The sequence below is a fragment of the Meles meles genome, chromosome 20 (genome assembly GCF_922984935.1).
Source record: "Meles meles chromosome 20, mMelMel3.1 paternal haplotype, whole genome shotgun sequence".
NCBI lineage: Eukaryota > Metazoa > Chordata > Mammalia > Carnivora > Mustelidae > Meles > Meles meles.
Window position 1 is genome coordinate 55,593,598 of NC_060085.1, and position 21,593 is coordinate 55,615,190.

General features: G+C 36.7%; 1 protein-coding gene and 1 pseudogene across 3 annotated transcripts in view; one reads left to right on the forward strand and one right to left on the reverse strand.

The window, feature by feature from the left end:
• TMCC1 (transmembrane and coiled-coil domain family 1) overlaps positions 1-21,593 on the reverse strand; it is a 258,137-nt gene that overhangs the window by 141,566 nt on the left and 94,978 nt on the right. The window lies entirely within an intron of this gene.
• On the forward strand, positions 15,788-15,888 carry LOC123933291 (annotated as a pseudogene).

The window sequence follows — 21,593 nt, forward strand, 5'->3', positions numbered from 1 at the left end:
CACACCTGTGTTTAGAGCGGCACAATTTCTAATAGCTAAGAGGTGGAAGCAAACCAAATATCCATGAAAAGATGAATGAAAAATAAAAAATGTGGTTATAAATCAAAAGAATATTATTCAGTCTTTAAAAAGGATAACCTGTCACATGCTACAAAAAAGAAGAACCTTGAAGACTTCGTGCTCAGCAATATAAGCCAGTCAGAAAAACACTAAAAATGCATGATTCTACTTTTATGAGATATCTAATCAAATTCAAAGAAACAGCAAGTAAAATAGTGGTTACCAGGGGCTGGGGAGAGGTGGTGAAGGGAGAGTTTTATAATGGATACAGAGTTTCAAATCTGCAAGATGAAAAAGTTCTAGCGATCTATTTGCCAACAATGTGAATATACTTAATATGACTAAATTGTACACTTAAAGTTAAATTGTAAATTTTCTGTTGTGTCTGGTTTACCACAATTTTTTAAAAAAGCGATACTAATGGGCGCCTGGGTGGCTCGGTGGGTTAAGCCGCTGCCTTCAGCTCAGGTCATGATCTCAGGGGTCCTGGGATCGAGTCCCACATTGGGCTCTCTGCTCGGCAGGGAGCCTGCTTCCCTCTCTCTCTCTGCCTGCCTCTCTGCCTACTTGTGATCTCTCTCTCTCTCTCGCTGTCAAATAAATAAATAAAATCTTTTAAAAAAAAAAGCGATACTAATTATATTTCTATTTCTAAGTATGCGCCTTGATTCAGCGCTCTTATTTCCTTAAACTCCTCTCTCCTTTTCTTGCATTTAGGGATGTAAATCAACCAACAGGATGTCTTTTTCCAGGAAAATGGGTTCTTCTCTAAATAATAAGACATTCTCTCCAGATAGAAATGAAGAGTTTTGACAATAACACATCACTGCAGAGCTTTAAATAGCCAGTACCAACAGCAACAAAAAAAAAGGCTTATTGTCAAGAATCCTTATAAATGAACAGAAAACTACTTCTTTCTGGTTTGTTCTTTATAATACATTATTACTTATTATCACATGATGTTAAAAAAAATTCTTCAAAAGGAATCAGTTTCTTTAGTCTTCATTTACATTTTACTGCTCATAGCTGGCATTTTTAAAAGAACAATTACATTAAAAAAATAACTGCAACACTAAATGAAATAATTATAATTCTGAGGTTTTGTTCTCTCAAGTGGTACCCCATGCAATTATTTACAATGCCCAGAGCATGTTGAATATGACAGTACCACAGTTAGAGACACAAAGGAACAACTCTTCCCTCACAGACTAAAGAAACATCTCTAGCAGTAAAAAATGAGAACACTGGTCCAAAGAAAAGACCCAAAGACCACACATATGAATGACTGGCAAACTAAGCAATAAAAGAAAGTTGTTTAGGATTATTCTTTCTATCAAGAGAACCATTTTAGCATTATGCAATGTCATTCTTTATCTTTAGTATAAATACTTCTTGCCTTAATATCTAACTTATCTGATATTAACATAGCTTAATCACCTTTTGGCTAGTATTTGCATGGTATTATCTTTTCCTGTCTTTAGTTCTGTCTTGCTATTTATTTTAAATTTATCTCATGAGTTCTTTAGTCTTTTCTTCCTGCTTCTTTCCTATTAATTAACTAGTTTTAATATTCCATTTTATTTCTTCTATTTGTTATACATTTTTGTATTGGTCTTTTAGTGGTTACCCAGAAAATAATAGCACACATTCCTAACTGGTTATAGTCTACCTCAACCACATTCCAAACAATACAAGATCTTAACAACAATATGACTCCATTAATTCTCCATCATTTTTGCTATAGTTGTTATTTTATTTCTACGTTTTAAACCTCTCAACAGTCATATTATAATTTTAAAGCTCAATTATTAACCTAAATATATGCAAACTACATACAAAGTCAATTCCAGCTATTGATATTTACTGAAATCCTCTACAGATAATACAGCATGGCAGCCAAGTCTTCAGGTAGTGTGTGTTAGTGTTCATATCCACAGGCCTTGTGTACCAAAATGGCACTCCACAGAATTTATAGCCTCTTGTTTCAGTAGTGTGGCATTTCTAGAACATAAAAGAGACTCTGATGCAGCTCTAGAACCTAGAAGTTACACTAAATGAGGACCGCAACTCTCCCTCTTATATAGCATTAGGTTGCCATTTTATTTCATCCTTTCCTCCCACTGGAATGTTTCCAAGAATGCTACAGAACAAATTTCTAGGGGAACCTAGGTGGCTCAGTCTCAACCGTCTGCCTCCAGCTCAGGTAATGATTCCCGGGTCCTGGGATGGAGCCCTGAATTAAATCAAGTTCCCTGCTCAGCAGGGAGTCTGATCCTCTCTGCCCCTCCCACTGCTCATGTTCTCTCTCTCTCTCTCAAATAAATACAAGGGATGCCTGGGTGGCTCAGTTGGTTAAGCAGCTGGCTTTGGTTCAGGTCATGATCCCAGGGTCCTGGGATCAAGTCCTGCATTGGGCTCCTTGCTCAGCGGGGAGCCTGCTTCTCCTTCTGCAGGTTCTGTCTCCAGCTTCCCTTGCTTGTGCTCTCTCTCTCTCTGACAAATAAATAAAATCTTAACATAAACAAACAAACAAAATCTTAAAAATTTCTTTCTACATTAATCAGAAGGGTTTGTTAACTAAACTGCTGAGGTTCTTTAACTCTGTTATGCTGAATTACACAAAATTACCATTTCTTAAACTCAAACTGCTCAAATTTTGTCAATGTCACATGGCCACAGGGTTCAGTTAAACTTAATCAAGATTTCCTTCACCTGTATCAAGATTTGTAATTTAATTTGTAGTTTAATTTCTAAAATCATATTTTATTTAAGAGAGAGAGAATGAGCACAAGTGAGAGGGAGAAGCAGACTCCCTGCTGAGCAGGAAGCCCAACGTGAGGCTTGATCCCAGGACCCTGAAATCACCACCGCGGCCAAAGGCAGATGCTTAACTGACTGAGTCACCCAGGTTCCCCTAAAATCAAATTTTAAAAAGATTATTCTGTCGACACTCTAGGCCAATGAAGTTCATGTTTAGCTATTCAATAAAGAGAATTTGAGACAGAAGATAATTACAAAGATGATTTTGCTATAGAAATGCTGTCCAGAGCATTTCATTCAGGGTGGCACAGTCAGTTAAACCTCCAACTCCTGATCTTTGCTCAGGTCATGATCTCAGGGTCATGAGATCCAGTCCCATATCAGGCTCTGTAACAGTATTTGCCTTTCTCTGATTTATTTCACTTGACATAATGCCCTCAAGGTCCATCCATGTTGGTACATATGACAAGATTTCATTTTTTATGGCTAATATTCTATATATCATATATGTGAAATACACAAACATCACATTTTCTTTATCCATTCAGTCACTGATGGACAGTTAATGTGTTTCCCTATCTTGGCTTTTAACTTCAGAAATGAATGTTTTTGTAATTTCTGCTTTGGGAACAAAGAAGACTTTAGAGGGCATATCTATATCAAAGTCTCTCAAGTTTCTATTCTAATAAAAGCCTCTTTAAAGGGTAATTAATGGAGTAAACATGAAAGATTGAACACACTTACCCTGGCTTTCTACTAAAATTAAATAATAAAATGCATACATCCACAAAGGCAAAGAGAACTATAGAGGACACAGCAGTAGATAAAAGATGTCAATAAAATTTTGGAAGGTGAAAAACAGATGGTCCAGTAATAAATGACTTAGCTTTCAGCTTTTCTCAGGTCAGGTAAGTGTTTGGCAGGGTAGTAGGTGATGTGAGGAAATCAGTAAGAACAAGCCAACTTGTGCTAAAAGTACAGAAATGTCAAGACTTAGACAAGTATTAGGGGCTCCTTTAAAAGCAAGGTCACAGAGTATTATAAATAAACAGTTGGATCAGCAGATCATTCTCCTAATACATAGGTGATCAGTCCAGCGGTACACTTTCTGATGAAACTGAAACAAGGGACCAGAAAGATTCGAGACTGAGAAACTCTACAGGCAGCTGAGGGCTGGGAACTGGGGTGAGGTACCATTCTGAGGACAGAAGGATTAAACTGACAGATGAGAATTTCAGTCCTCTTCCCAGGCTTCTAGAACACATGCAGCCAGGCTTATTACCACTGCCATCATCCACCCACCCCCAAAGGCAAGAGTTTGAACAATTCCTCTAGAAAAGATGACTAAAGAAAAGACCTATTCACACAACTGAAGGGACCTCTAATAAAAGGAATCTTTGACTAATTACTCTATGGTAAAAACCATGAACCTACAAAAGCCTTCACAAAGGACAGCTTCCCAGAGCATTTTAATGCCTCTCTCAAGAAGAGAAAGCCATGGATGACTAGACTTTTGAGAAAAGCCTCTAACAAAGAAGACAGAGACTTAAAAAAAAAACAAACAAAAAACCACCCAGAAAAAAAGAAACTCCAAAGAGAAAGAAACAATATAGGAAGCAAAAGATATTTTCAGAGACAAAAGAGAACAAAATCTATAGAACAAGAACAGGATATAATGAAAAAAGAAAGTATTCACAGAAGAGGAAAAAATATTTAAAAATTAAAAAGAAAAAATATTTAATAGAAGGACTGGGAAATAAGTTTTAAGGAAATTTCCCAGGAATTAGAATAAAAGAAAGAAAAACTAAAGAGTACATCAGGAGATTCAATCTTTGACTAACAAAAAGAGCATAAACTAAGTACAGAAAAAGATTAAATAATGTAAGTGAAATATGGCTATATGCAATAACACAGATCAAACTCTGGCACGTTATTTTTTCATAAAAAGTAAGTCATACAAGACTACATAAACCATAATACCATTTTAAAGTCCCCAAACAAGTACAACTAAGAACTGTTTAGTGTCACACACATATATAATTAACTACCTTTTTAAAAGTAAAGTGAATGAAATACAAAATTTTGGACAATAGGAGAACCACATATGGTTCCAAGAGCATGGCGATGGTAATGTTCCCATGCTTAAGTTGTGTGGTCAGTTCAAAAGCCATTTGTTTATTACTGTGTATCACAGCTTACATAAAGTTTTTAAAATATGAATACAATATTACATAATAAAATTTTTAAACAAAACCAGCTTTTCACCTGTCAGATAAGTGCTTGGCAGGTTAGTGAGAGGTGTGGGCAAAATAAATTTTTGGTTTTGATGGAATAAAAATTAATACAAAATAGTTCTCTAAAACAAATGTTTCAAGATCCAATCTTCAAATTTTCCAGATTAAAAGGACCCACAAGAATCCAGCCCAACAAATACCAACAAGGCTCACACCAAGAACATCTTTGTAAAACTTCAGGACAATAAAGAGAAGACTTTTGAAAATTCTAGAGAAAAAAAAAAGATGCTATCCAAAGGATCAAGAATTAGTATGGCATCAGATTTTTCAATAGCAATACTAGCAACCAGAAAATAAAGACACAATGCTTTAAAAATTCTATGGGGAAATTATATCCAACATAAAATTCCACACCAAGTCAATGAAGTATTACAGTAAATGAAGTACTAGAGTAAAATAAAGGAATTTTGAAATGGGGCATAATTTTTCTTTTTCTCTTTTTCTTTTTTTGTAGAGAGAGATGGTGTGCATGAGTGTGCGCAAGTGGGAGAGGAGAGAGGGAAAGAGAGAGAATTTTAAGCAGGCTCCACACTCAGTACAGACCCCAAAATGGGGCTTGATCTCATGATCCTAAGACCTGAGCCAAAGTCAAGTCAGACACTTAACTGACTGAACCATCCAGGAGCCCTAAAATGGGCATAATTTCTAAAAAATGATCTTCCATGCGTCCTTTTTTTAAAGGCTCCTGGAATGTGCTTCATGAAAACAAAGGAATAAAGCAATAAAGAAGACAACATTAAATCAAAGAAAGAGGGAATCCGTTATTTATTAACAGATGAAAGGATTCCCAGGACAAAAAGTGTGCAAAAGTCTTTTAAAGTAATCCATTCAAACTGGAGAAGTGAGGGCATCAAGAAGATGAAACTGAGAATACACAATGTTTTTGAAAGTATTCAGAATATCTGTGGCTCTTTCAGAACTTGGAAATGACCCATTACAGCTAGAAAGAATAATCAAAATTGAAGCAATTAACTCCAGAGACAACAAAAAACTATATGAAAAAGAAAATGTAATCATATTGTACTTAAAAGGTTCAAGCTGTTGGAACAGAGCAAAATTTGCCATCCACGATGTGTCTCTTTGGCATGCGGATGATTCTAGGCTGATTATTTTTAAGAATCAGAGGTCACAGGGGGGCCTGGGTGGCTCAGTGGATTAAGCCGCTGCCTTCGGCTCAGGTCATGATCTCAGGGTCCTGGGATCGAGCCCCGCATCCGGCTCTCTGCTCCGCGGGGAGCCTGCTTCCTCCTCTCTCTCTGCCTGCCTCTCTGCCTACTTGTGATCTCTCTCTCTGTCAAATAAATAAATAAAATCTTTAAAAAAAAAAAAAAAAGAATCAGAGGTCACAAAGAAACTTTGGCCTTTCCCCCAAAATGCCTAAAAGAACTGAGATAGAGAACCTGCTGAGAACCTGCTCCAGGAAGGGCGCTATCACCACAAGTAACTACAGTATAACCTGAACTTGGTGTAGTAGACAGGGAGGGACTTAGCAAAGTCTGTTTGTTACAATTCCTCTCTATGCCCCACTGGATCTGTATGATCCAGCATACGTTTGTTTAGCATTTACTCTTTTTCATCTTCCTATGAATTGTCTTCCTTTCCTTTGAAGTCCCAGACCACTACGCACTTCTCCTTAGTTCTGGATGGTATGTAAGTCTCAACTGCCTGCCTTCCTATGGGCCTCATATTCTTATGGAGCCACCTTACTTAAATAATCAAGTATGATTTTTTCCTGTTACCCTGTCTTATGTCAATTTAATTCTTAGACCAGCCAAAAGAAAACTCAAAGGACAGAGGAAAATTTTCCATTCCCCAACAACGTAAAAATATTTACACTGGCATATGTAAACAGTTTATCAAAATTTAACTAAAATTTTAAAATTTTAATAAGATGTGGGCAGGAGAGATAAAAGAACTTATCATCTTATCACCTTCATGATAGAATATCAAAGATACTATCTACAACAGAAAAAAATAGCACAAGCATGTTATTCAGAAAATATTTAAATAAATTCCAATATAAAAAGTTAAAAGTTTAAAAATGGTTGCCTGATAAAGGAAACAGAATATAGAGTTCTGATTGTTAGAACTCTGTAGTGGCTTCTTTTTTTTTAATGTTTTAATGAAAAATATAAAGCTTAAAATAAATTTGTCTTGGGTTAGATATGGTGAAAAAAACTTTGGAAGAGCTCTAAGAATCTGAAAAATGGTAGTATATGAGTCTTACAGAAACTCCACAAAAATTTTAAGCAAATTCATAAGCAAGTAGTTTTGTTTTATACTTCTAATTGTGTTAAAAAGCAAAGAGATGAGTTTTAAATTCTTGGTTTCAACAAATCTCTGAAAAACTAAAGACAAAGTTATATATCTGAAATAACATTAATTTCTTAACTTATTTTGTTCCTATAGCTTATTGTTGGTCTAAGGTCACAATTCAGTCTTCCTTTGTCAAAATGCTTTTCAGAGTTTCCAGCTGTGATTTCAAAAAAGCAGTACTAGAACAATATAGAATTGTGAAGCTACAAACAACAAATGGTAAGAAATAAATGCTAAAAGGAAGAAAAAAAATCCAAGGGTCCTTGGAGGAGAGAGAAAGTCTCTATAGAAAAATAGATTTAAAACATTCAATCACACAAAAAGAGAATGACTTTGACATTTTCACCTTGAGCATATGATATGTAATAAATATACAATTTGCAATAAATATTTTTTAGTCTTCTATCTATAGTTAGTGGCTCACAGCTCCTCAAACTTTTGGAATTTCTAAGCATTAAGAGCAAAGGGAGCATCTTTTGTTACAGTATTTGGTCTTTTGGCCTTAGATCCCAAAATAGCTTCGAAGCATAACAGGGACATATTATTCAAAACAAGCTCCCATTCAAGCACACCTGATTTTGTTTATGAGATGACTTGTGGAAAGCCCCTAGTTAACCATAGGATGGGAAATGGTTGACAAGGGAACCAACCATATAATTAGAGTTGGAACTTTCAGCCCTACACCCCCTAGCCTCCAAGGAGTAGAGAGGGACTGAAGATTGTGATCAATCACCACAGGCCAATGATATAATCAATCAATCATGTCTATGCAATGAAGTTCCCACAAAAATCCCGTCACTATGGGGTTCTGAGAACTTCCAGGATGGTGAATACATGGAGATTCTGGGAAGGAGACACACTTAGAGGGCATGGAAACTCTGCCCTCTTCCCACAGACCTTGCCCTTTGCCTCTCTTGGCCCTTCTGGAGTTATATCCTTTTATAATAAACCTGTAATCTAGTAAATAAGATGTTTTCCTGAGTTCTATAGGCCACTCTAGCAAATTAATAGAGCCCAAGGAGTAAGTGGTAGGATCATCTGATCTATAGCCAACTGGTCAAAAACAAAGGTGAAAATCTGGATTTGACAATGGCAGTTGAAAGGGGGAGGAGAGGCGGTCTTGCAAGTCTGTGCCCTTAATCTGTGGAATCTGAAGCTATCCTCAGATAAGATCAAACTACATCAAATTGTGGGACACACAGCTGTTATTGCAAAGAAGGCTTGGTGTTGGGGTGGGGGTGGGGGAACCACACATCTGGTGAGCAGAAGTAAAGTGCAGTGTATGCTGTAGTAAAGGAGGGACAGAGAGGAATGTTTTTTCCGTATATAAACATCAATTCCTCTTGCAAAGATTTGGTTTTTTGCCAGTTTCAACAGCAGCTAATCCTTTTTTACCTAATGTTTAGGTAAATCTCACTAAAAGAGAAAAAAAAATAACTACTCGGTAAATGCAGTCTATATGTGACAAAGGGTGACCACTTTAAATAAGAATATTTTTTATTTAATTGATTTTATTTAGTAAAAACACTAGAGCTACAAATCCTTGTAACAGTGAAAACAAGATACAAAAGTCAAGCTTGTCTTGGATTTCTGTGCCAATCCACAAATCTCTGAACCCGAATGCAACGAAAGATAAGGACATAGAACTAGGGAGCAAAAAACAAGGGATATACATCCCAAACCAGTATGTAGACCCAAGGCAGGTAATTTATACTGTGGCCTAAGTCTCCTGAGCTGTAATCAGATCATAAAATCTTTCTTTCCATTCTCACAAAGCTCAATTTCTGACAACAGAAAGCAGCCTGAATTCGATCTTTTTGCCAAGAAACTTAAGCAAGATCACCTTATACTTCAAAGCCCTCTGGGGGAACATTTCTAAGAAGAATAAATTAACCTCACAAGTATTTATTGCTTAAACTTAATCTGATTCTATGTTTGGTGCAACTCATCACAAATTTTGTAAAGGCACTGTGTGACACCCAAGGTATTTGGAAAATGGAAAGAAGCGTATCAGAGAAGTGTTTCCAACCATAAATATCAGTTTTAATAACAAAATGGGTAGATTGTTTTCTTCAGCTGTTTTGCATCTTTGTACCAGAGAACAGTTAAGCAAAAGAAAACATGGACACTGTTCTTTAACCCTGAAGAATGTATAGTTGTATTCTAAACAATCTACAATCATTGAAAACGAGCTCAGTGTTGTTGGAAAGCCTCTAGTGAGCTAAGCCAGAAAACAATGTTTAAGATATTCTACTCCTACACTATGATAGGGTGATTATTTAGATGTGTATCTACATAGCTGCTTAACATATGAGACTTTTATTAATAAGCCAAGCATATGCTCCCTAGGACTGTACTATGTTCTATAACCTTCTATTTCACTAATGTTCTAGAAAACACTTCCCACAGAACATCCATATAGAGTAGGTTATATGGATCTTCAGTTCCTGTGATGTACTCCATTATTAAGATTCCCATAGAGAAATGCTCAGAAATAAACAGATCAGAATTAGGACACTCTTACTTTTACAGCCATTCATTCTGTGATTTTTTTATTTTATTTTAAAAACAAAATGCTACTGAGAGGGAAATCTCAACAAATGCAGGATTAGCCATTTTTTAAAAAATCTCAAGTTCTGGTGATTCCAGCATCTGACACTCTTAGACTCACTGGAGCAGAAGAACTTCTGCCTCTTTGTGAACAATCAGAGAGAACAGGATATTTCATAAACCAGGAAAGAAGAAAACCATCGCCACAACAGAGAAACCTAAGTAGGTACTCTGTAGCACAATACTCAAATCACGCATAATGAAAAAGCTATTAAGTTTATTGCTGGCTTATATCTGCTACCTAGATTTCACAAAACCATTCCCTCACCAAAAATAAAAAAGAAAAAGGAAGAGGGGTACTGGATTTCACAAAACTATCCCCTCATCAAAAAGGAAAAAAGTAAGGGGTGGTATGGATACTAAAGTTTTTGTTTTTATGGTGAAACAATTTTGAGCTTAAAAAGGTGAAGCTATTCAATCGTACTGCAGAACAAATTATTTTTTTAAAGATTTATTTATTTATTTGAGAGAGAGAGAGAGAGAGAGATATCACAAGTAGGCAGAGAGGCAAGTGAAGGGTGGGAGAAGGAGGCTCCCCGCGGAGCAGAGAGCCAGCGGGGCTCGATCCCAGGACCCTGAGATCATGACCCAAGCCAAAGGCAAAGGCTCAACCCACCGAGTCACCCAGGCGCCCCAGAACAAATTATTTTTAATGAAATAGTACTTATATCTTTTAGAAGGAATTTATTTACTAAGTCATCTAAGATACTATACACTTTAAAATAATTGTTCACTCTAAACTTGATTTCATGTTCTCTTTCTCTCTGCTTCTCTTCTATTTGGTATAAAGAAACAGTAAAAGTTTATTGATAAAGTTTATTGTTGGAATTCCTTACTTATATATTTACTCTCACATATAGTCAAGGTATAGGCTTACAAGAGGCCTTAAAACTTCTTCCTATGTGGGGGCGCCTGGGTGGCTCAGTGGGTTAAAGCCTCTGCCTTCGGCTCAGGTCATGATTCCAGGGTCCTGGGATCCAGCCCCGCATTGGGCTCTTTGCTCCGCAGGGAGCCTGCTTCCTCCTCTCTCTCTGCCTGCTTGTGATCTCTGTCTGTCAAATAAATAAATAAAATCTTTAAAAAAAAAAACAAAAAACTTTTTCCTATGTGGAGACGGCTTGAGAATCAGAAATCATCAAATTTCTAAAGAAGACAGCAGGAGAAGTTCTGAGCAGAAGGTCTGGATGTAGAAGCTGAACAATTTCCTAATGTAATCCTGTTTCAGATCTTCATTCACAGGCTAAGTTTCCTACAGTGTTTTAAATTTAAATGCTCCACCTATGAATTCCTATCTACAGTCACAGAATTTAGGAGTATCAAAGGCTGTTTAGTCCAGCTGGAATCCAAACTGGAATCACGGATATTTCCTACAACATGCATGATATGTGGTTCTCCAGCTTTTGCCTGATCTTCCCTAAACAGGCTACCTCAAAATTGGACAGTTCTGTTGTAAGATCTGGTCTTATACTGTGGTTAGCATCACATTCTTAAGGTAAATATAAATGATTTTCATATTATCCAAAAATTCTTTAGAGGAAAGTTATTCTAATTTTTAATCTTGATCTAAATATAGGATACATACACCCCAGTATGTATGCAAGATAATCCAACAGACTGTGCTAAGAAAACATTATAACTTCCATTTATATTACTATCTCATCCTTTTTCTATGTTATATGATGCATGTAATTTATAGAAACAATCATATGTGCATGATTTATAACATAAAAATATCAGAGATACATTAAAGGTGTAGGTGAGCAAAATAATTTGGAGGCCAACTACTCTAGACAGTTAATATCCTTCCTTTTATTATTGTTTTTAAATATTAGGTCATAGGGAACCTACCTATATGACATGGATCCAAGGTAGATATTAAATGCTCATCATCACTGTATCATGAGCCATGTATAAATATTCAGCATGAGAAATTAATGGCACCCAAATAAGCTTTCAAAATAATAAAATAATAAACATTCTTTTTTTTTTTAAAGATTTTATTTATTTATTTGACAGATCACAAGTAGGCAGAGAGAAAAAGGAGAAAGCAGGCTCCCTGCTGAGCGGAGAGCCCGATTCGGGGCTCGATCCCAGGACCCTGGGATCACAACCCAAGCCAAAGGCAGAAGCTTTAACCCACTGAGCCACCCAGGCACCCCATAAACAGACTTTCTTGGCAAAAGAATACAGAGCAATGGATTATTCAGCTCCCCAACAAGTCTCCTGTACACATGATAACTGTGTGGATACATACACACATACACACACAGAGAGAAAAATGAACCTATAAGGGTATCTTTCATTATCTTTCCAAACTAAATTAAAAAGTTAAGCCTAATTTGACTAAATTTACCTACATTTGTTTTTTTTTAAGATTTTATTTATTATTTATTTGACAGACAGAGATCACAAGCAGGCAGAGAGGCAGGCAGAGAGAGAGAAACAGGCTCCCTGCCCAGCAGAGAGCCTGATACAGGGCTCGATCCCAGGACCCTGAGATCATGACCCTAGCTGAAGGCAGAGGCTTAACTCACTGAGCCACCCAGGTGCCCCGAAATTTAACTACAATTAAAGGCCTAAACAGGATTCCTCAGAATACTAATATTGGAAGTGATTCCAAGAAGATACCTAGGTCCATTTTAATTAATGTTTAATTTATATTGTTGTCCTTGAAATTAGCTTTTCAGTAATAATGCTATTTAGAGCATACTACCAAAATGCTTTAATAGAGTCAGATATAGGAAATGCTTTAAGTTATAAAAGAAAATGTTCATGTTATAAGTAAATTCTAAAAGCAAGGCAAGGGAATGAAGACTGAATCTCTGGAAAGCTGCTGTATCTACGATCTTTAAAAAGGCAAGCACATTTACATTAAATTAGGTTTCCAAGGTACCTCTTACTTAAAACCAACACAACTGTCCTAAACAAAGTAAAAATCCTATTATTTACTAATAGTATTAGTAAATAGTATTAGTAAATAATACTATTATTTACTAACATAAGAGTTTGCAAAGTTCAGAATTTAGGCCAACATTCGTGAAGAGTTAGTTTCATAACCTGGCTGGTAATTAAAAATAAGACTTTGGGATTGTATGAAGAGGTATATACATCCCTATGTTCACTGAAGCATTATCTACAATAGGCAAGATTCATAAGCAACCTCAGTGTTCATGGATAGATGAATGGATAAAGAAGATGTGGTATATATACAAAACAAAATATCTGCCACAAAATAGAATGGAATCTTACCATTTGCACCAACCTGAATAGACCCAGTGGGTATTATGCTAAATGAAATAAGTCGGACAGAGAAAGACAAATACCATATGATTTCACTTATATATGGAACCTAAAAAACAAAATACACAAACAGAAAACTGACTGACTGATACAGGAAACAAACTGCTGGTTACCACAGGGGGAGGGGCAAGGGGGACAGGCAAAATAGATGAAGGGGATTAAGAGGTAAGAACTTTAAGGACTGAGCCACCTAGGCTCAGTCCTTAAAGTTCTTACCTCTTAATCCCCTTCATCTGAGCCTAGGTGGCTCAGTCCTTAAGCCTCTGCCTTCGGCTCCGGTCATGATCCCGGGATCCTAGGATTGAGCCCCGCATTGGGCTCCCTGCTTGGTGGGAGGCCTGCTTCTCCCTCTCCCACTCCCCTTGCCTGTGTTCCTGCTCTCGCTGTCTCTCTCTCTCTGTGTCAAATAAATAAATAAAATCTTCTAAAAAAAAAAAAAAAGGTACAAACTTGCAGTTATAAAGAAGTCAAGGGGAAATAATGTACAGCATAGGGAATATAGCCAATAATATTGTAATGACTCTATATGATGACAGATGGTAACTAGACTTATCATAGGGATCATTTCATAATGTAATAAAATATCAAATCACTATAATGTGCATCTGAAACTAACAGGATTTTGTATGTCAATTATTTTTTTTTTTAAAGATTTTATTTATTTATTTGACAGAGAGAGAACACAAGTAGGCAGAGAGGCAGGCAGAGAGAGTGAGAGGGAAGCAGGCTCCCTGCCAAGCAGAGAGCCCGATGCGGGGCTCGATCCCAGGACCCTGAGATCATGACCTGAGCCGAAGGCAGCGGCTTAAACCACTGAGCCACCCAGGCGCCCCTTGTATGTCAATTATACTTCAATAAAAACAAAGGAATTAGTTCCATAACCTGGTTGATAATTAAAAATAAGACTTTGGGATTATATTAGTATTAACCAAGAAAATTATGTTTAAAATATACTGCAGGCAGTAAGAATCACCAGTGTAATACAGAAGAATTAGTGTGTTATTTCATCAAACATTACTCTCAGCAATACCAGAAGGTATCAACAGAGGGCCTCTAGAAATCATAGTACTAAATCTTCCTAGTAACATCCTTCCCAAGTAAACCAGGAAATGAATTAATTCCCTGCTACTGATATTTGCTAAAATGATTTATGTTCAAATTAATTGCCAACATCTGATTAAGATTCTAGCTCAGAAATCAAATACGAGATTACTCTCCAACTAAAAAATTTCACATCCAAACCAGGAAAGCAATATTCAAATGTCAAATACTGCTTTCCAGATTACAACTTGCACTGTAAGATCAAATTTTTCTAACAGCCTCCATGAAAGTGCCAATACTGTTTTTAAAAAATCTCTGTAAAGCATAAGATCATGATATAACAAATGACAGGTAAGCAACATTTGTTATCTTACCCTCCCCCTAAGAGAAACTAAATGGCTAACAAGAATTTCTTCCTCTTTGTCTCCTACAGACCTAGACCACTCCTCTATCATCACATCTCATTTCCTGAGAGATACTTTAGTGCAATCCCAGAGACGACTTCTATTGCAGTAGACTGAAACTTCTATTATTTTGAGCTGGGAATTACTGTTTTGTTTTTAAAACAAAACCTCTTTGGATTTCAAGTATCACCAAGCAGACATTAAAGAAGACAATGTTAGGGTGCCTGGGGTGACTCAATTGGTTAAGTATCCGACTCTTGATCTCAGCTCAGGTCTTGATTTCAGGGTCGTGAGTTCAAGCCCCATGTTGGGGTCCATGCTGGGCATGGAGCCTACTTTGAAAAAACAAAACAAAAATAAAAAGAATTGAGCAATGACTTAAAAACAGAAATTCCTGAAGATCTAAGTATAATAAATGACTAGATTCTTAAACATCCCACAAAACTCTTGATTATTCTCATTTGATCATGTCCATACATTAAATAATACTACAAATATAAAATAAGAAAAATTAGGTGACAAGTGTAGAAAATATTAAGTGACATTCCCCATCTTTAACACTACATTAAAAGATATAATTTGAAAGCATCTCACTCTTAAAAGCAAATATTTTAGAAGTTCTTCAGAAAAGTCTTCTTTTCTAACATTCCCAAAGTTACTAAGCACCTGTCATGTTTAAGTCACTAAAAAATTTTAATTGCGCTGAAATAAATTCTATGAATTTCACCAAATGAAAGTTAAAGATATGAAAAATAAGTCAGACTGCAAAAGGGGAAAAAAATTTTAAAATGGAGCTGTGTACATTAGAAGAACCAAACAGTACCTTAGAATTAGGAAAGTAATAAACAGCTCAGTTCTAGTTCCTGCCATATCCATTTCTGGGCATTATGTTGTTCTAGAGACTGTAATTTAAGAGGATTACTAAAGAACTAGAATAATCAAGAGTTGATAGACCAGTATGACTAAGTATTCAAAACCATGATATGGAAGAATGTCCCAGTGCTTGCTTCAGCAATATATATACAAAAATGGAACAATACAATTGATTAACATGGCCCAAGCACAAGGATGATATTCAAATTTCTGAAGCATTCCATATTTGTCATGGACTTCTGGAGTTCTTAGTGAATTGCTGAAACCACAAATTTAGATCTATGACTGTCAAGAATCTACCTACTGTGTAGTTTTCCAGTGGAGCCCAGGAGGCTCCCAGTTCATTCAGTATCCCAAGAATCCTCTGACTCGCATAGCTAGAAAGTATTTTTAAGTCATTCTTTAGGCCAACTTTCTCCCTGACCTATCTATTCTAGACTATTATGGATGGCTATGAGGTTTTTCTTAGCAAAACCCACAACAACAGTAGTGGTCAAAAGCATAACTTCTGGAGCTAGAAAGGCATGGTTCTGATATCCAGTAAACTTCTAACCAATTGTGTGAATTTGGTTAGTCATTTCAACCTCAATCTTCTGTTTTCCTCACTTATAAAATAGAGATAATAGTATTTCACAGTACAGCATTTATACTAAGGATTCGTTATTGCATTCTAGCACTTAGAATGCCGGAACACTAAATATTTGCTGAATTAAAAAACAGAAAAGAATATCCAGGGCACCTAGGTGGCTCAGTCAGTTACGCATCTGCCTTCAGCTCAGGTCATGATCTCAGGGTCCTGGGATAGAGCCCTGCATTGAGTTCCCTGCTTCTCCCTCTCCCTCTCTGCCTGCTGCTCCCCCTGCTGGTGTGTGTATTCTCTCTCTCTGTGAAATAAATAAATAAAATCAAGGAAGACAGGTAGGTAGGTAGGGAGGGAAGGGAGGGAAGAGAAAGGGAGATTGGGGAGGGGAGGAGAGGGGAGGGCAGAAGAGAGGAAGACAGGGCAGGGCAAGGGAGGGGAAAGGAGGAGGGAGGAAGCCCCAAGGATTAGGGATTATTTACCTAGAAAAGGGATTCTTCAGAAACACTTTCTGAAAGAAACCCTGGGGCACCTAGGTGGCTCAGTGGGTTAAGCAGTTGCCTGCAGCTTAGGTCATGATCCCAGAATCCTGGAATTGAGCCCCACATCAGGTTCCTTGCTCAGCGGGGAGCCTGTTTCTCCCCTGCCTGCCCTTCCCCCTGCTTATGCTTGCTCTCTGTGTCTCTCTTGCTCGCTCTCTCTGTCAAATAAACAAAATCTTTAAGAAAGAAGGGGAGGAGGCGGGAGGGGAGAGCAGAGAAGGGGAAGAAATCCCCCTCTGCAGAGGCAATATATACTAACTGGAAAAATACAATTTAATATAGATTTCAGTTTAATATATTAGATTTGTCTAACAGGAATCCATAGTAGAATGGGCTTCTTTGGGAGATTCTGAAAGGGAAGATAACCACTTGGGGAGAATGTTACAGAGAGCTGAATAAAATGACTGTAGAAGTCCCTTCCAACCTAAAACATTGTGTTAATGAAAGGTCAAAAAGGTAAGTGGAACTTCCTTTAGGATAATGCACCAGAATTCTTGTCTTACCTGTCAGACAGCTGTAGCAACTTGGCAGGGGGAAAACCCTAAAAGCAGAGAATTAAAAAGAACCATTGCTAAGGTACCCAGGTGGCTCAGTTGGTTAAGCGTCCAACTCTTGACCTCAGTTCACGTCTTGATCTCAGGGTTGTGAGTTTGAGCCCTGTACTGGGGTTCTTAAATAATAATCGTCATAATAAATTAAAAAAATAAGAATCATTGCTACCACTGGGTTACCTACCAGTCAGATTACCTGAAGGGAAGATAAATAACCTTGTACTTCCTACTTTAAAGCCCTGTTCTGAGGTTAAGACTGGTGGCTTCTGGACTTACTGAAACTTAACTGTAGTATTTTGACAGTGGATGTGGAAAGCAATGGAAAACTTCTACTCCTTTATCTAAATCTCTACTTTATTCATTTCTACTAAAAGAGCTAATTATTGGACTTCAAATCTTACTTTAATTGTTAAGACAAATTGTTTAATTTTTTTTCTTTAGGTGTTTCAGGAAAATTAGTTTCCTTAGATGCAGGCATCCAGTTGACAGGTTACTGACTTTTTGGCAGTCTAGATCTTTCTAAGATCTTCTATACCTTCTCCCTTTCTATTACACACACCTCTCACACTAAGTACATGATAAAAATGTACAATACTGAGGCATCTGTGCTATAGAATGAGCACAAAAAATTAGACTTAGCCATGTACTAGCTCTCTAGTCTTAAGCAAGTTTAAAATTTTCCCCAAGCCCTACTTACTTCATTTGTAAAAAAATAAAAATTTTTTAAAAAGGGAGATCAGAACTACCTCAAAAAGCTGACATGCAATGTAAATTACATCATATACATACACAAGATCTTGCATACATTAGATACTCAATAAGCTGAGTAGGATCCCACATAATACATTAAAACAAATTCACGTCCACAAAAAAAAAAAAAAAAAAAAAATCCCTGCAAAGATCACTACCAACTACATGGAAAAGAGTCTCAATTATTGAATGAGTTGCTAAAATTCAATATTCTCAGGGCAGGTTTCTTGATATCTTAGGGCAGTGAGAAAGATGATAAGAGGGATGGTTCTCACCTTCATCCCCCTTACTTAACTGTAATTCTCCAACATTATTTTGTGGTTAGTGTGAGACTATAATGAGCTCTCTTCCACCCCACCCTCAATTTCTCAATGCAGAAAGAGCTTCACAGAGACTGTATATTTAACTCGTTATCTCAGTAAACAGAAGAAGCCTTGGGCGCCTGGGTGGCTCAGTTGGTTAAGCGACTGCCTTCAGCTCAGGTCATGATTCCAGAGTCCTGGGATCGAGTCCCACATCAGGCTCCCTGCTCCTTGGAGAGTCTGCCTCTCCCTCTGACTTTCTCCCCTCTCATGCTCTCTCTCTCTCAAATAAATAAATAAAATCTAAAAAAAAAAAAAAAGAAGAAGAAGCCTTATCTTAGGCCCTGTAAATAATTACTCCATTTTCTTATTATTTAGTTTAGGTGTGTGAGAATCCAGAAAGTCACTGCTCATATTTTAACGATGAACAATATTAAAATAACTCTAAGGAATCATGACAGTACTTTATTTCCATTATTACTCATCTGAAAAAGAAGACAAGAATTATTTAAAAGTAATAGCATAAGAAACCAAACAGATAGAATGAAATCAGTCTTTGTCACTATACTTAGATTTCTGCCCTCATTCAAACAAGCTGATCCAGTTACTACTAGCTGAAAAAGGAAAAAAAACAACAACAAACAACTTTATTTTCTCCTTTTCTTGTCTCCTGCTTGACAGAACTGGTATTCTTCAATTCTCTGACATGATCAAAAAGATAAAAAGGCAAGAATGCTAATAAACACAGAATTAGAAGGGACCCAGGGATCTGGAACTGGTATCATTCATAACCTGCTATATAACCTCAAACAGGTTTTAACACCCTTGGGCCTGTAAAATGAGGAGTTTGGTTAAGACTCTCCCTAAAGCTTAGTAGTCTGAGTCTTTGCTAATCACTTGGCAACAGCCAGGACTACTGGCTGAAAACCATTTGTGTTGCAAGGGACTCATTTTGTAACCCAAAGTTTCTAAATTCTTCACTTCCTCATTATTACAACTTTGAAATCTGAGTCAGAGCTCCTCATCCCAGTTGGATGTTACGATGTGTTTTTCAGTTCTTGATAAATATTTGACTTGATCTTTGCCTGGAAGTGTGAATATTCTTATACTATATAAACCAATAAATCCTTGCTAACTCTTTTTACAAAGAGACTTGTCATAAGATAAATTTTTCTTTTGAAGGAGAGGCAGAGGGAGAGAGAGAGAATCTTTTTTTTTTTTTTTAAAGATTTTATTTATTTATTTGACAGACAGAGATCACAAGTAGATAGAGAGGCAGGCAGAGAGAGGGAAGCAGGCTCCCTGCTGAGCAGAGAGCCCGATGCGGGACTCGATCCCAGGACCCTGAGATCATGACCTGAGCCGAAGGCAGCAGCTTAACCCACTGAGCCACCCAGGCGCCCGAGAGAGAGAATCTTAAGCAGACTCCACACCCAGTGTGGAGCCCAATGCAAGGCCCAATCTCATAACCCTAAGATCACAACTTGAGCCAAAATCAAGAATCAGATGCTTAACCAACTGAGCCACCCAGGTGCCCCAAGATTAATTTTTAAAATCAAACATCTGTTATATATCTAAAATGATTCTATTTAGGAAAAGGGTATTTTCAAAGTCCATCTATATATAAAATAAGAGACACAAATTAATGTGAATATATACTGTGACCCTAAAGTATGAAAGGACCAAAGTGAAATCTAGTCTGCTTTTATTGACTGACAAGATCACAGGTCATGATGTAGTATCAAAATAAGTCAATTTTTAACAACTACTTACTAAGCCCAACATTGTGCTAACCTGCCAAAGTTGCCTATCTTTCTTGAGATAAAATGTTGTACTATGATCTCTGAAAAAAAAAAAAAAATCAATCTGTTCTAGTGATTACCTTATATAATACATGATCCTGGTCTGTCCTTCTGTGTAGATTATCTATTTATCTACCTATGAGTCTTTGGAAACTAATGGCCATAAGGGAAGACAATTTAATAGTGTTATGGATAAACAAAAGAGTAATGGGACTCTGGATGCCAAAACTCCCCCTACAACTAAGATTCAAGGCTACAGATAAAGTACACAAACCCCTTGTCAATAAAAGGGAAAAGCAGACGTGAGGTCACATATTATGCTCCTTTAGAGATCTAATTACTCTGAAGTCTATACCTGTTTAACAATGTAAAAGGAAAAGGAGGTTAGATCTAACTTGAAGAGTGAACTCAACATTGTTTTATGTTGAGCCTTCATCACAAAAGCTGCTGTTCTAAACAGAGGAATATAACTCATATTTTAAAAAATATAACCAAAAAGAAAAAAAAAACAGAAAAAAACCTTAGAAGCATCCTTAAGATAACTTTGCAAAACATATTTACCAAGTTCAAGAACACCCTAGATACACCTTCAATTTCACCCTTATGACAACAACATTAAATGTCAATATAAGATCATTAAGCATAATCAAAATATCTCTTGGATCACCACATAAATAACTATATTAAAAGAAACATACACATTCTGGACCTCTGAACTAGGGTCAATAAACCTAAAGGTTACTTATTTTGGCAACCAGGTTTTGCTCTATGAGGTACCTTTAACAGAAAACAACTAAAAAGCCAAAATATATCTCCATATCTGGCTTATTCCTACTTTTCCAAGTTCATATTATTTCCTTGACAAGAAAAAAATATTCCCTTGACAGTGTCACCTACCTGACCCTAAATACACAGAAAACAGAGATCTCTAGTGGTGCTCCTCAAAAATTTTAATTTTTCAGCTATTTTGTGGAAAAATGGACATTATCTTACTACTTCTCCCAAACAAATCTTTAGGTCTTAAATTTTTTTACCTTTAAGTTTTTAAAATTCTAACAGTCATTGAGTCTTACCTAAGTCTTCTATTATCTATTCATTCCATAGTTATCATTTCAGTTTGATATTTACAAATGGCACCCACTATGACTATATCATAGTCATCGTACTTAATCCAGTTCATATCCTAATGATATCCTGTGCTAGTTACTTCTCAAGTCATAATCCTTTATTTATTAATGTCTTGTCCACAGGACAGTCACAACAGACACTTCTACCTCCTGATCCTGGCCTAGGGGCACCACCTTGTGGTTAGCCATAGGAACTACCTCTCCCACCACCTCATTTCTTCTGCACTGGGAGAACAGTACTCCTGAGTGTCAGGTTGTGCTCATAGCTCAGCTAATTCAAT